The 8,070-nt window shown below is 37.2% G+C and overlaps 1 long non-coding RNA gene across 1 annotated transcript in view; it reads left to right on the top strand.

The window, feature by feature from the left end:
- The first annotated feature begins 7,967 nt into the window (after nt 1-7,967).
- The window catches only part of LOC120302630, a 61,246-nt gene continuing 61,143 nt past the window's right edge, over nt 7,968-8,070 (top strand). Inside the window, exon 1 of the long non-coding RNA XR_005555179.1 lies at nt 7,968-8,016. This is a non-coding gene — a long non-coding RNA (uncharacterized LOC120302630). The remainder of the gene's footprint in view (nt 8,017-8,070) is intronic.

Raw genomic sequence — 8,070 nt, 5'->3', positions numbered from 1 at the left:
TAATGAACAGGTTTTTCTGTTGATTTCCAAAATAATTTTCATTATCACATGTAGGAATAAACGTTCAACTACTATTTTAAAAGCTTCTTTTATATATAGACTTATTTGCACAAATAGCCGCAATGTTATGTTTCACCTCCAGTTACTTGCAACATTTCTTGCATACAAGAAAATATGGAATGGTATAGTTTTATAATATCATTAAAATATGCTTTTATAACACCAGCATTTCATAATGTTAATTTAAAAATTGCATTTAACATGTTTTAAAAACTTTCACTAATGAACACGTTTTTCTGTTGATTTCCAAAATAATTTTCATTATCACATGTAGGAATAAACGTTCAACTACTATTTTAAAAGTTTCTTTTATATATAGACCTATTTGCACAAATAGCCACAATGTTATGTTTCGCCTCCAGTTACTTGCAACATTTCTTGCATACAAGAAAATAATGTTTTGTAGTACCGTGGAGGAAAAATGGACGCCATTTCTAAAAGGTGGAAGAGACAGTCATTTTGATGGAGACCATCAAATCTTCCTTTCTATGATTTGGAACTTCATGTTATTCTAAAGAAATGATAGTTTCAAAACTTTCCACATACAGGATTGGCAATACCAACCATAACAACAAAGAAGAATAAAAAAAAGTAAAAAGATGAGTAGCCTCTGATTTTTGCCATTTCTAAGAAATTTTCCCCTCACATATTTGTTACCTGGTGACAAATAAGATAATTGCTCTCAGTCTCTATTGATTTCCTGGCTTTATAAATGACCACATAATTCAGCTATATTTGTTTCTTCCTTGCTTCCAGTTTAAGTAACTAAATGTTTATTATCAAATTAATTAGGATATGTTTTCTGTTTGTATAAGTTGATTATAAATCTTTATTGATGATTCTTAAAACACGATTTGCTGTTATAGTTTACCAGCTTGAAATAGTATGGCTCAACCTCAATGACCAAGGGAGTGATTTTGGTGGGAATAGGAGCTCCTGGGTAGGATCATTCTTTTTATCTTTTATATTTTATACAACAGGTAATCAGGCATTCTGACCATAAAAGTGGCATGAATTAAACTGAGTTATGTTGTGATGATATATGTTTGATTGATAATTATGAATGTTCTCTACTAAAATATATTAATACAGTAAATAGCTTGATAAATTATCAAATTACTGAATTAATTGAAATAAGTATGTAGCCTTTAATGTATCTAGAGAAATCTATTATATAAGTGGGGCTTTAGTTAGCATTTGTGGAAGAAAGATGGTGATGAGGAAACACCTCCCATAAGGAGCTCTCTTAAGAAGGCTGCTTCTGTTGTCCTTTATCCCCTTATACTTTTCTATTTCCTGTTATGTTTTATTCTATCTTACTACTTTTATTCTGCTCCTATATACTATATTTTTTTATCTTAAAAACTACTTGCTTCAACCTTCTGATACACAGAGCAATCATATCAGAGAAGAGGAATGGTGTCATCACTGGAAGGAGGAAGAAAAGACAGTCCTCTCATTCTGCAACATAGGCTTCATTCAAACCCCTGGAGCAGTTGAAAGTTGGTAGATATATTGCAACCAAGCAGATTTGATCTGTGTGTAATATAAGCCCTTAGAATGGGATTTCTAGCAAGAAATCAAAAACCAATAACTTATCTATCTGTCACCATCTCTATAAGAGGACATCCCCTCCCCACAGATTGCTGCTATCTGCTCAGCAGCAACAGTAGCAGGGTTTAAAGTGAACCTGAGATTCTAGATCTAAAATATTTTAAAAATTGCAATGTAGTAGACTTCGTAGGCAGACATAATAAAGGAAGAAAGTAGGATTCAACTTCTATCAACTGTTCCAACGTGGTCAGTTAGAAAAGAAAGACTTTTAGCCCCAGGGCTAGCCAAAGGTATACTTTACTAAAGCCAAGAGGTTATAGAAGAAGTGAAGTTGGATCTGAGATTTTCCTGCCCAAAGTATATGGTTAACTTTGCCATGTTTCCTTCCAACCCCTGGTTATCAAGAAAGGTCTAATTAAGTGCTAAGAAATTGTCCTTGTCTTCATAGCTGGCATTCCTTTCTTGATCTTGAAGCGGCCGGTGTTTCTCATGGGATGGTGCGAGACTTGGTTTTGTTACCTCACGGTATCCCTTGGCAATCCTTTCTCATTCCACTTCACTTTCCTCCCCCTCCTTTCTATGGCAGGCTGCCAGTGGCAAGCAAGTTGCAGTGTAGCTTAATGGCAGCCCTGATAACTTCTTTAAAACTGGATTGAAACTTTTCTTCAGAAATCTGGTCGTAATTTTCTAAATTGCCCGTTTCTCCCTACCATGCATTTAACTCTTAATTCCATATAACAAAGTGTATAGTGGTACTCTTTTAGGCATAACCATTTTTCCTTTTAATATTCATTACTTAAAATGGACTAAATGTCACCTTTCCATCAGCATACAGTATATGCATCTTAAAATTCATTTCCCCCTCTTTAGCAATCATTCTCCCAAATATACATATTTAATTGCTTACTTGTTTTTTCCCATTTATACATAATTGGCACTTGTTCATTCATTGTCTCTGTAAAACACAATTACTTAGATTTTGACACAATCACGTTAAGATCCACACTCCTTATTGCATAATACAGCTAGTCCTCGAGTTGCAACCATAATAGAGCTCGCAATTACAGTCATAAGTCATAACAGTTGTAAAATGAGTTGTTCATGTGACCAACACAATTGTATAACATTTTTTGCAGTAAGTGAATGACTGCAGTTAAGTGAACACTGGAGTCACTAAGCAAATCCGTTGTTCACTATGGTGTCGTTTAGCTGAAAACTAAAAGTACTGATTTTTGGCAAAACTATAGTAAAATGTGGTCATTTGACTCTGGGATGCAACAAATGGCAGTAAAAGGGCTTTGTTTCTGAGTACCTGAGTAATCATGTGACTGGGGGAGGGGAAGCGACCTTTGGACTTTAGGATCCAGGTTATAAGTCCCATTTTTCAGGTAAGTCATTAAATGACCGAGTGTAAATTGAGAACTACTTGTACAAGTATCCATAAATATATAACTAGTCACGCTGTCTTTGTCTTGTCCCTGCCCAGTGCTAAGCATTCCATTTATTCCCATGCATTCATTCATCAACATATTTTCTCTTCCGTATCCACAGAAAAAACCTGTAATAATTAAGATCTAATCAGTTTATTATGCTCTATGTCTAAATCAGTAATCTGAAATTATTATAAAGACCACCTGAGAGCTCAACAGTGAAGCATGTTTATACATGGCCACAAAAGTCTCTAGCAAGTAAAGAATTAAGGAAACAATGCATATAATAATATGCCATTAAATATAAATTTACTAAAATTTAAAATAACTTTACTAGGAGGCACAACTACTTTTTCACCAATTCACTTTGGCTACTTAGTTGGCACTGATTCTCATCAACCAGAAGTTTAATATTTGATTTTATATCCTGAGAGAAAACTAGCACTGAGGATGTTACCTAGTTTGGATAATGAAATGCCTGCAAGAAAACAACTAAGTTTAGAGAGCATCAAGAACCCTTCTTTTCAACCCTGAGCTTCAAATGTTCTCTTTTATTGGGAGAAAACTGCTCTCTATGCTACTTGGAAACCTTCATCAGTCAATGTTGATTTCAATAAAAACTTGTGAATTTTCTCAGATGAGAAAAAACCTTGACATGTATATGTCCAATATATATTTCAAGGTATTGGTTTTTACCTTTAAAGCCCTACATGGTATGGGGCCAGGCTACCTATATGGAATGGGATCATTTTCACCCCCATCCCATCTGGGCAGGTATAGAAGATACGTTGTGGGCCCCATCAGGTAAGGAATTCCAACTGGTGGGGTCCAGAGGGAGAGCCTTCCCTTTAGAACATTCTTTCACCAGAGAAGAATAGTCAGGAGAATGGGCCTCCTTCCCCTGGCCTTTATGTCTCCCCTATCTCACTTGCAGCCATACAGCTGGTTACTGCATTGGGAGCCCACTATTAATTATCTTTTAACGTCTAATTTTAACTTTGCCTCCACTTCAATTTTTTATGTTCAGTTTTTATGATTTTAACATTTTATTTGAATACCACTAAGAGCCCCTCTGTGAGGGAGATAGGCAGTTCTTAGATTAATACATGAATAAAAATATGTGTCCACAAGTATTGCTAATATCATCATGGACATAGTGAATAATTTGCAAAATCTTTTGCAGGTAAGACAGAAACATGTAGAAAGCTTGACTTCCAACATCACGTATTTCTGCTCCAGAATTGCCTCACAGCAGAGCTTCGTGAACTCCATTTCTATATCTTCTGTAGTAGTGTCATTTTCCACAGTGAAAAAAGAAAAGCTGGAACTGACTCAAACAAAAAAATCAAAGTGTTTCTGTGAACTCAAAATGATATTGACAAATTCTTTGAAACATTTGGGTTAAATGTTACTTACAGAATTGACAGTTGGGAAATATAATAAGTCAAACAACCAGGGCCAGCTGTTTCCTCCCACAAAGTAAGCTTCTGCTTTGAATGATTTAACACTGTTAGACATCTGTGTTATCTGTTTTCTTCACTGAAATTTCAATTCAAGTGAGCCCTTATATCTGTTCACAAAATGACAGTTAAATGTTGAATTATAGGCTGAAGAACCTCATTGTTTTCAATATTCATGAAATAAATAATATCCTTTCTTAATTTGTAAATGTTTATTACATAGCGGTCTTCATAAAAATGTAACACTTATCAATGACAGTGATATGTTACAGTGATAGTGTGAAGTTTTTTTCAGCATACCAAGCAAACAATGTTTACAGAACACAATGAAAATGTACTGTTTGCAGGCATAGATATGTTTCTTCCATATCAAAGATGTAGAATATCTCAACAGAATGCTATGCATGGTGAAGTACTTCAAACATCTGTAAAAGATAATTGTCTTTTGCTGTTGAAATCAGTTGTTTTTTTGCATTATCCGCTAAATTATAGCTGTCAAACTTTTGCCTTCAGAAATTTACCAGGAGATAAATCTCCGTTGGCCTTTATAAGACATTTTGTAAAAACTGATTTAACTATGATTTCATTTATCTCAGAAATTATTTTTAATGAATCTTCTCTAGATATGCTAGTATTTCAGGTGGCAGGGAGTGAAACCTGTATAGCAAATGCTGGTTTAAATCGTAGAACTTTTTCTGCATGTCATTTTCTAATTTAGGCTCATGATACATTGATGTTATGTACATCAGTGGTCTCCAACCTTTGCAACTTGGGGGGAGGAGAAGGAAACTGAGTCGCCTGAGTGGTGGCCTGGCATGTGCGCAGCTCCACTCATACAAGAGAAGGTTTTGGGATACGGTTTCACGCTCCTTCAGGCTTTTCTGCACCAAAAGTTTTTGCAAAGGGAAGATCTGAACAGTGTGAGATCGCTTCCCAAAGCTTTTCGTCTGTTTGCAAAAGCTTTTAGCACGGAGAAGAGAAGTTTTTGGAGGGCACGGTATCATACTCCTTCAGACTCACCGAGGCTGCCCAGTGCTCCAAAAACAGATTGGATGTCCTGTGCTGGCAGCCTTGGTGAGCCAAGCTGAGCAGGGTGTGCTCATCTCACTCAGCCTTTGCTCTCACCACTCTGCATTTGGACATCGGGATCAGGTGGCTTAGCGGCCTGGCTGGGGAGGGAGAGGGGAACCAGGCCATTTGCATGAGTAGAGCTTTGCGTGCCTGATTCTGAATAGGCCATGGCCTTTTACTGGGATTGGGGATCCCTGATGAACATGGTGCAAGATGTTATATTTCTTGGGAATCAGAATTGCTGAAAAAATAAGACACTGAACTTTGCCTTTTATTTCTATGAAAAAAAATATATGGAGTTTCCAATTTGTCTTGGGAAAACATTTTTGCTTCCATAATTCTTTTTAATATAAACATACTAAATCTGCTGATGCCTTCAAATATCAATGGTACAATACATAAGAATGAATTGCCTGAATAGGCTTGAACACTTGCTTCATTCATGTTGGTGATAGGCATCAAAAAGAATAATGCATAGAATTACACACTTGTGTTATACACTTGTTCAGTGCTTCTTTTTCTATACCTTTTTTTACTTTTATCATGTTGATTAACCAGAAAGAGGCTAGTGTGATGAATATGATTAAAAGGTCTACAAAGGCCTTTCAGTGTATTGTTGGTATTTTTCACCAGTTTCAGCTAATTCTGAACATTTGCTTTCCTGACATAAGCTTAATAGTTCCAGGCTACCTCTGCGTACTCTTCTTTTTTATTTTATATGATGTGCATGTATATATTCAATCTTAATAAGGTACTGTTGAAGGAAAAATCTTTATCAGGGTCCAGTCCAAGCTGGGAACAAACAACATGGTGACTGCTTTATAAAGAAGGTTGTAGTTTAGCCACATGCAGCAGGGAGTGGGTTTTTATACCTTCTGGGGGGTCTTGAGATTGTTTCCTGTTCCTGTTTGAGGCTTTGTATTTCCTGGGTCATGTACTTTGACCTGAGTCTGAGTGTGCCCCTTTGGCATCTGTGGGTTAATACTATTATGTCCTGTCTTACAGTTTGGGTGGGGTATGATTTTAAGGGTTTTTGTCTTCCTGATCTTTTCAGCTTCTAGCTGGAGGGCTCCAACCTTCCTGAGTGGATTATTACATCTGCATTTCTAAAAGCTGTTTTCTGCTGAGTTGTCTGGCTCTCTCTCTCTCTCTCTCTCTCTCTCTCTCTCTCTCTCTCTCTCTCTCTCTCTGTGTGTGTGTGTGTGTGTGTGGAGAAGTTTCTTCCTTTTTAAAGATCTTCTCCATTATTCCTTTGGGGAAATATATTCTGCCTTTTTAATATTCTCCAAAATATTTCTTTCTCTGGATTCTTCCCACAGTACTTTTGAGGATTATTACAATTCCTTTGTTTTGAATAGTCTTATAATCAGATTCATTTTCATCTTGTCCATCTATGTTCACAAAACATCTAATTAAGAATGTTTCATTTCTGCTTTAATCATTCCAGATTCTTTTTTATTCTTCTTATACTCCCTGTTCCCCTTGTACTTATCCTTGTAAAACAAAGAAGTTCTTTTTGAATATTGGAAAAATCAGTGATCAGAATTTCATATAGCAGTGATGGCAAACCTTTTAGAGACCGAGTGCCCAAACCACAACCCAAAACCCACTTATTTATCTCAAAGTGCCAGGGCCGCATCAGCATTGTGGTGCCCTCAGTGAGGGGAGCAGGGAGGTGCATCTGAGTGCCACCTCTGGTACACAAAAACCAGGGGCGCAAAAATGGGCCACCATGCTGCAAAGCGCAAAAACAGCCGCTGCCACGCTGTGGGGTGCAGATATAAGGTGTTGCACCACGCAAGAATGGGGCAGGGCTAGTGAGTATCATGCAGGCACTAGCCCCGCCTCATTTGCAGCATGTGCATGCTCATGGCCCCATGCGCACATGCATGTATGTAAAATGCTTCCCCCTCCCTTTTCTTTCAGTCCACCAATCGACAATGGTTGGTGACCTCTGCTCTACCACCTCTACTCAAGCTTGCTGGTTGGCCACTTCACCTCCTTTGTGCTGGGCAGGGCTCCTGGTCTGGGTGGCGGTGGCACATGTGCCAACAGAGAGGGCTCTGCGTGCCGTCTCTGACACACGTGCCATAGGTTCACCACCACTGTCATATAGTTTGGTCTGGTTATCTTCTCAAGATCTTCTTGTGAAACTTCAGTGCTCTTTTCCAGTAACTAGAAGAGGATCTTATGGACTGAAGATAAGGCATTAATTTTTTTCTAAATGCAACCATGTCAATATGGTTTTCTTGGCATTAGATTGCTTATTTCCTTTTCTATATTTACTTCTGGAGGATTTTATTTTCTAGCTGGATCAACCTCATTATTTTAAATCCTACATGCCCTAATTCCTCTTTGAATTACTCTTAGGCTTAATCCATTTCCTTTAGAAGCCAGTTCCTTTTCTGGACAGTACCACATTCTGGATCATTGACACTATGGTAAGGACTGCTTTTTTGTTTTGTTTTTTTTACAAAAAATAGACTATATTAATA

This window comes from Crotalus tigris, unplaced genomic scaffold, assembly GCF_016545835.1.
Source record: "Crotalus tigris isolate CLP2741 ecotype Arizona unplaced genomic scaffold, ASM1654583v1 scf7180000024437.13266115, whole genome shotgun sequence".
Taxonomy (NCBI): Eukaryota; Metazoa; Chordata; class Lepidosauria; order Squamata; family Viperidae; genus Crotalus; species Crotalus tigris.
The sequence above is the reverse complement of the archived record's forward strand: the minus strand, read 5'-3'. Positions and strand labels throughout refer to the sequence as shown.